The sequence below is a fragment of the Mustela putorius genome, unplaced genomic scaffold (assembly GCF_011764305.1).
Source record: "Mustela putorius furo isolate JIRA1106 unplaced genomic scaffold, ASM1176430v1.1 tig00003859_pilon_pilon_pilon, whole genome shotgun sequence".
Classification (NCBI taxonomy): domain Eukaryota; kingdom Metazoa; phylum Chordata; class Mammalia; order Carnivora; family Mustelidae; genus Mustela; species Mustela putorius.
In genome coordinates this window covers 9,503,399-9,512,048 of record NW_025422011.1, presented here as the reverse complement: position 1 = coordinate 9,512,048, position 8,650 = coordinate 9,503,399, and positions in this window count along the sequence as shown.

The window sequence follows — 8,650 nt, the reverse complement described above, 5'->3', positions numbered from 1 at the left end:
GACCTGAGCCGAAGGCAGAAGCTTTAACCCACTGAGCCACCCAGGTGCCCCTGAATGTCATGTTTTAAGATTGCCATGTTCTTGGTTGAAATCTCCCTTACATTCAGCAGTATTTTTAACACGATGGTAGGTTTGTGTTATGGTTATATAATAAACATTTGAATATAAAGAAAGGATAAAACATACATGAACCAAATTGGGAACTGAAGACAATCCTTGGCTTTACCATCAAAAAATCGGGATTATTTATCTAGGAAAACAAACACTATGAACAACAAACACACAATGTTTGAATGTGACGCTTCATTACTTTTCTCTGGCCACTCAACAGATTGTACAATAGTGTGGCAAGCACTATATACACTCTTCACAGAACTCTCATAAATCTCATATAGATCTTACAAAATCCCTTAACCAACTTGTGTCTGCAACATGGATTCCCACAGATCAAGGAACTGCCCCCTGAATAGTACCAAAGTCTAGGCTTCTTCCCCACAAGGAAACACTTCTTGACTGCAAAGCTTGGCTTATAATAGGATGACTGTGCTGATCAAGACGTGTCGCCAAGGACAGCCTTACCCGCGCCCTGTACCCTGTACCCCACTATCTCAAATGAAAAGGCAGGGCCCTCTCAGGGAACCAAGGACAAGCTGGGTTTCATGGGAGCTGGGGCCAGGAAGAAGCTCCTCACCACCCTCCCCCACCTCCCTCTGTCCGTGTGTGTCTGTGTGGGCATACGTTCATGCTGGTGCAACTCTTCTATTGGGTTGTCCTCATGATCTGAAGACTCATTCATCCATTCCTTCAACAAGTATTTATTGAGTTCCTATGCGGCGTGGAGATCACGGGCAACCTTGACAGTGGTTTCCTCAGAAAGGAGAGGAGAAAGCCTGACTGGAGAGGGCCAAAGAAAGAAAAAGAGAAGGAGCAATAAGGGCAATGAATATGGAAAACTCTTTCAAGGTATTCTGCTCTATGTAAACCAACATGGTGGGAGCAGTGACAGGGCATTCCACAACCCCATGCACCCCCAAAAAGAGGAGGCATGTGGGGGATGGGATTTGGTGCACAACAGAGTGCTTAGCCTCAGATTCAGCCCTGACAGCTCATCTCCAGCAACAGGAGGAGGCAGAGCATGGAAGCAGACTCTGGCAGGTGGATAGGCACAGCAGTGGCAGCGTACAAGTCATAGCTCTGCTGTTATAACAAATACTGCAGGCTGGGAACCTAAACAACAGACCTCATTTTCTCATGGGTGTGGAGGCTAGGAGATCCAAGATAAAGGTACTGGCAGATTTAGTTCTTGGTGAAGACCCTTTCCACAGCTTGCAGATGCCCCCTCCCATGACTTTTCCTTGGTTGAGAAAGACAGAGACAGACAGAGATTAACGATCTTGTTTCTCTTTCTCTTTTGGTAAGGGCACTCATCCCATCATGAGTGCCCTATCCTCATGACCTCATTTAACCCTAATCACCTTACAAAAAGCCCACCTCCAAATACCATCACACCGGGGACAAAGGGTTCAATGTATAAATGTGGGGGGGAGACAAACCTTGAGTCCTTAGCATTATGGAAATTTTGTTCCTATGTTCTCAAAGGAGCAAAGGTTCTCAGATGAGAGTGAGGATGCGTGAGAAAGTTTGGGATTGTTGGAGACAGTGGGACAGTGACTAGAGACATCTGGTGTGCGTCCTGAGTGGCACTGGAACCCAAGAGGGTGGTGAGTGCGGATTCAAAGTGAAATCAGGGAGTGTGGTTGGGTGTGTTTCTCCAGGCATGTTTAAACTGACGCAGGCACCAAGGAGAAGGAGAATCGGCCTGGAAAACCTTGACCTAGCAAAGTAGATCCAATGTAGTGAGAAATCGCAAGGGAGTGTAGGGAGCATGAAAGGAAGTTAATATGATAATAGAATCTACTCTGGCTGAGGAGGGAAGGGAGGGATGACAAGCCATGAAAGGTAATGGATTTCAGGCTTTTCAGAATTCTGGGAGTCAGGGTACTGGAGAGGTGAACTGCAAAGTTAGGGAGTGGGAGAAGGTAGCTATAGGAAATGACAAAGTCAAGGCTGACCAAGGGAGTGAGTGACTGCGGTAGACTGGAGAACAAGGTCACTGGAGCAGAGGTCAAAGAATGGAGCTGCCAGGACATTGGAAGGATTTTGTCTATGAATATTGAAATCATCAGGAATTGCAACAGGAACAGTAGCTAAGGCAGTGAACATGAACGGGGGGACTTAAAGAGAGGAGAAAAACCCAAGAGCCTGCAATGACCACAACAAGGAGGGGAAGTGAGTTGACTCATCTGATGGTTTGATGGGGATTTTTAGGAAGAGACAGGGATAGAAGGAGTGTTGGAGAAAACCCACCACCTTTTGAGAGGTTTGGGGGGAAGGAGAGGTCCTCAGGGAAGAACACAGGTGCCATTAGAACAGTGACTCTCAAAGTGTAGTTTAGGAACCCCAGAGAGTCTCTGAGACCCTGTCACAGATCCACAAGTCAAAAACTTCAAAGTAAGACTACAGTATTATTTGTCTTTTCACTTTCATTCTCTCACAAGTACACAGTGGAATTTTCCAGAGGCTACATGATGTATGATAACACCACAGATTGAATGCAGAAGTGGATACGAGAGTCCAGCTGCCTTCTATTAAGCCAGAAGTTAAAGAGATTTGCAGAAATGCAAAACAACTCCATTCTTCCTGTGACTTTGAAAAAAAAAAAAAAAAAAACCATTAGTTTCCATAAAATATTTGATGGCTTTATTAGTTATTTTAAAGCTAGTAAATTAATTTTCATGTTCAGTTTCAAATCCAGTATATCTAGATAGATATAATCCACCCACAAAAGTACTTTGGAGTCCTCAATGATTTCTAAGAGTGTCAACTGAAGGTTCCAGAGCACATGGCAGAAGGTTCTGGGGAGCAGGGAAGGGCTAGGAGACAGTTCAGAAATGGGAATGGAAATGGCCATGTGGTGATGATAGTCTGGAGGATTAAGGGTAACCTTGATCCCTGGCTTCTTGTGTTGATGGGCAGAGACAGAGATGAAGACCATAGGGAGGCCAGTTCTGAGTACTTGAAGACAGAGGGTAGTGATGAATCTGAGTCTGAGTGCCGCCAGAAAGCCAGGAGTACACCAAGCCAGCTCTTGCTGGGATAGACATGGCACCAGGGGACCACCATCTTACATAGTATTTGAATCCTTAAAGGGTAGTCTGACTGGTGCTTCTCACCTGCTCTTCTGTCAGGTGCCCCTTCCCAAGACCAGCCATCTGTCATAAGTTGTAGGATGGTTCACTGCCCTGTTCTGCAAAATCTGGAAGAGAGGGTATGTTGGCTGGAAAAGAGGGTATGGTGTAGGCAGGCATTCTCGAATGCCTGCTACAATGGCCAAAGAAAATGAAAGAATTTTTTGAGAACACCTTTGAGTATTTATTTGGAATGTTTTCCATTCGGTTTTGCCTGAAGGTGCAGAGCTGGATTGAGCATGTGCTGATCTTACATTGTGACACCAAAAATTGGGGTACATGGTTTGCTATGAACGTCTTCCATTACCTCTGGATGAAAAAGGTCTTCTGAGAGATGGATCAGGAAATTCAATGTCGGCATCTTTGGATGTGGCAGTGGTGAGAGGGTTGACGTATATACAGTCAGATTCCTATGTCAGTGAAGAAAGTCTGGAGATGGATCTGCACCCATGGTTGGTTGGTGGAGGAGCTGGCCCAAAGAATCTTTAGCTCAAGCCTATCATTTGCCCAGTTGCAGAAGATACTGTTCACACTGTAATTCCAGTGACTGCTATCCGTTGTAGTGTGTGAGGCAGAGCACGGACACGAGAACCTTCCCTGTACTTGTCAAAATCTAACTTTGGCAGTGTTCACCCTAACATCTGATCATAGTCTCAACATGGGAATGTATTGCATGCAAAAATGTTTAAGTCTTCCAACCAGATCAACACAATTCTATAATCACAGGAAAGTAAAAGAGCTTGCAAATATAAACATTCAGTGAATAAAAAATAAAATTTTTAAAAGTGTGTTTAAATGTGCCACCTTTGGAGAATGAGCTCAAACGAGCATTTACTTCTCCTACCCCATCCCACTGAACGGTGAGTAGGGACATAAATCAATTTCCCTCTTCATTGGATAATTCCCATCAGCCTTCAAAACATGTCTTACTCGTTATCACCCACTTAAAAGTAATCAAACCATCACATCAACACACTTTCTCTGCTCCTCTTCATGGCAGAACTATTTGAAAGAGTTTAGTATTCCCTGTCTCCTTCTCTCCAACTCTTTCTCCCCTCAGCCCTCTGATATGATTTCCTCCCACACCACTCCACTGAAAGGACCCATATCAAGGTCACCAATGTGGCTTTGTCAAAGAAAAGTTAATTCTCTGTTCCCATTTCACTTTTTGACAGCATTGGACATCCTTGGCCAAACCTTCCTTCCCAGTACATCTTCTTCTCTAGGGCTCCCTTTGACTTTGCCGTCTCATTAGCATCTCATTGTTTTCCATTCCTCTGCTGGTTACTCTTCTTTTATTAGACTCCTCTATTCTTCCTGGCTTGTCCTCTCTGTCCATACTCAGTCCCCAAAGCATTGCACATAGTCCTTTGGTTTTTAGGATCATTTATATACACCGAGAGTTCTCAAATTTATCCATCCCTCAAACCATCTCATATACGCAAATGTCTATATGGACATCTCTGCTTGGCTCTCACCCAGGCATTTCAAACTCCACGAAGCTACCATAGAACTAAGGATTCCCCTTCTGACTGCACTCTCCATCTGTCTCTCCTACCTTAGTGAATGACACCACTTTCCACCTTGCTGCTCAAAAAACTGAAGCCTCACCCATGATGCCTATCCTTCCTCATGTGGCCAACCCATCAGAAAGTTTCATCACCTCTAATTCCATGCTTGACCAATATAATTGCTCCACACTGAATCCAAGCATCATCTCTTCTTGGTCTACTGAGGCCACCTCCTCAAAGGGATTGCCCTCACTTTTGCTCTTCTTCTAGTCCATCTGCCACCCATCCACCAGATCACGTTATGATTTCTCCAAATCCCTCTGATGATGTCCCACTGTGGCCAAACTCTTACCCTGACTTACCAGGTCCTATGGGATCTGACCCCAATTTATTTCTTGACCTCCTCTTGTTCCTTTTCCCAACTGGCTTCTATGCTTCCACCATAATGGTTTTCTTCTCATCTCTTTCACTTGCCAAGCTTCTTCCTGACTCAAGGTCTCTGTATTGGCCAGGTCTTCTGTTTGGAACATCCCTCTGTTGCTATAGATTCTTCTTTTCATTTAAATTTCAGTGCCAAAGCTACCCTGGCTGAGAGGCCATCCCGGATGACCCTGGATAAAGCTCTTTTCTTCCCCATGGTCACTCTAGCACTCCATAGCCTCCTCGCAACAAAGGCCAGTCCTCAAAATGATCTCCTCTGTGTGTTCATTTGTACGTTTATTGTTGCTTGCTGTGCCTTGATGGTAGAGATGGTCTTGTTCACTGGCATCCCTAGTACTTGGTACTAACAAGTGACCTGTCAGTACCTATCAACTAACAGACCAACTTGGAACTGTGGGAAGGAATAGTTGAAATCTGGATTCCCCGGGGAAAATTCGGGTAGGATTGCTAAGTTCTTTTCACTCTTAAGATGCGCTCATTCAAGTTATTCTCAAAATACGATCTCAAAATAATGACCAGCCCCTTTCAAATAGAGGCCAGATACTTCTCCATACCGAAGTCAAAAACGAGACCAACAACCACCATACCAGGAACATGTCATTTTGCCCGAGGAAAGGTTGAAGAGGACAAAAATAATTTTTTGTATCATCCAAAATTTTTCAAAGAACAAACTTCCGGTTCCTCGGTTTGTTCGCTGTGGAAGTTAAAAAGAGGACAGGAGGGCGCCTGGGTGGCTTAGTGGGTTAAAGCCTCTGCCTTCGGCTCAGGTCATGATCCCAGGGTCCTGGGATGGAGCCCCGCATCGGGCTCTCTGCTCAGCCGGGAGTCTGCTTCCTCCTCTCTCTCTGCCTGCCTCTCTGCCTACTTGTGATCTCTGTCTGTCAAATAAATAAATAAAATCTTAAAAAAAAAAAAAAAAAGAGGACAGGAGGGCAAGGGTTTTTTTTCATCTGTGCATGACGTCTTCCTGCTCTATCAAAGGTCACTGATTTTACATCCTGGTGTTAGATCAGATTCTGAGCTTATTTCTCAAATGGTCCTGTTTTATGGATGGTGCAGAGCCGTGGATGTATACTGAGCGCTTACGCAAGTTCTGTGTCTAGATTGGTATTTATTATGAGTAACTACATTAACTTATTTTATGACCAGAGCTCTGAGAACCTGAAAAACTGTTTCTTCTACTGCTGCACGCGCTTAGGGGACCTGCCTGTGCTCACAAACTCTGTGCCCGGCATTAGCAAGGGATCTTGGATTTCCAGGACCTCCATCTTCCCATCTGCAAAAAGGAGAAAACATATGAAAATAGATGATGCTTTTCTTCATTGGAACGCCTGTAAGACATTGTATGAGATGTCAAAGTATTACAGAAGGAGGTCCAAACTTGAACGCCCAAAGTTAGCACGTACTTGTTTTACTACGGATTCTCAAGGCATTCAGTACTAGGATATTGTAAATTCAAGTGATTTTAATTATTATTCAGAGACAGATGCAGTTAATCCTACCAAGAGGGAGCATCGTGTAGTACAGGAGGGCTGAACCGGTATCGGGGATCCCTGCCTTATCCTTCTTTGGACAAGTTACCTCGCCCTTTCTTTTCTTTCTTTCTTTTCTTTCTTTTTTTTTTTTTTTTAAAGATTTTACTTATTTATTTGACAGAGAGAGACAGCAAGAGAGGGAACACAAGCAAGGAGAGTGGGAGAGGGAGAAGCAGGCTTTCCTTCGAGCAGGGAGCCCGATGTGGGACTTGATCCCAAGACCCTGGAATCATGACCTGAACCGAAGGCAGACGCCCAGCAACTGAGCCACCCAGGGGCCCCGCCTTGCCCTTTCTGACCTTGGTCTGGCTAGACTTTGGGGACAGGAATGAGTGATGAAGATGGGGCGGGCGGGCATTGTTATGGGAACAAAGGAAAAGGAGAACAGCACACCTCCAGGAAGAACAGAAACTGGATGGTGGTTTTGATCCCAGGGCAGCCCCTAGGGGGGCTCTGTGTCTCCCTGTCTAGCTGCCCACTTGCCTCCATATCCCTGCCAGTTTCCTTTATTTCAGCAGTGTGCACGTCAGGCCATGTCAAGCAAGGTTTTGTTGAAAGGAAAGGTTCTCTTGCTGGGGAGAAAATGATCCAAACCTATGCCATTCTCTTGCATTATGTCTGCTTCCTCGTGGCTCTGGCCCATCCTACCTAGGTGCCAGCATCCCTTCTCCAGCCTCACCCAGGGAAGTGGGGTCAAGCAGTGATTGAGACTGTGGCAAACTGAAACCTCCTGGCCCTGTCTAGACAGAGATGGGCTCCAGCACTTGTGCTCCGTGGCTGGGCGGGCTTGCAGAGTAAACAGCGCCACGCCTTTCAGATTTGTCAGTGCCAGCTGAAAATCCACATTTTTGCATGAAGTGTTTTGATCCTTACATAGTGGCGAGTAATTTAAAAAGTGTTGATACTGTGGGGTTCAAAAAATATGCCTGTAATCTACATCTAGCTGGTCCATAGATGATGCAGCTACTAGAATCGAGAGTTTAGATAAAGTCGTGACCTCTCAGCATCTGTTCTGGATACTAGCTCTGTGTGCGTGCAGCTGTGTGTGTCTGCATTCCTGAAAGGGATTCTGATTGGCCCAGTATACCTTTTCTGGGCCACAGTTGGTCACAGAGGTTTGTTACAGAGTTTGGCGGCATTTGGTTTGGTACCTGCCCTTGATCTTAAAAGGGCTGCCTAAGGCCTGCCTTTTCAGCAGGGACCTTGGTTCAGCCACCTTCCATTCCACAGTCTGGGGCCATGGCAAGCTGCATACCTGATAGGTCTTCCAAAGAACTACAGTTTTCATCTCTGTAAACAAAAGTGTAAATAGAATGATCTGTATTGGTTTCTCCTAATAAAATTCTGTTTCTTAAGGAAAGGCAATGTTCCATTGGCATTTAGATAGAGTTTTGGTAAAAATGTGAGTGGTGACAAGTATAAGATACTGGTAGTAATTGTTCTTAGAAGCTCTAATTCGATTTACACCAAACGTTGGCTACTTCTCCTTTTAAGAAAACTCAGGTTACAAAACTCACAACTCCTAGGTTTAGAAGAGATTTTAACCTCTTTAAACCTCCCTTCTGGTTCTTGAATACTCTTTTATGGCTTCCCCACCAAGCTGGCATCACCTACATTGAGGGTACTTCTCTTTACTACAGAGCACACTTCTTCCAGAGGGAGCCTCTTTCATCCTTGGATAGGCCTAATGATTAAGGTTTCTTTTCTTTTCTTTTTCTTTTTTTTTTTTTTTAGGATTTTATTTATTTATTAGATAGAGAGAGAGAAAAAAAAACCACAAGCAGGAGGAGCAGCAGTCAGAGGCAAGAGAGAGAAGCAGGCTCCCCGCTGAGCAGGGAGCTCCATGTGGGGCTCAATCGCAGGACCCTGGGATCATGACCTCAGCCTAAGGCAGACCCCTAACCAACCATCCAGG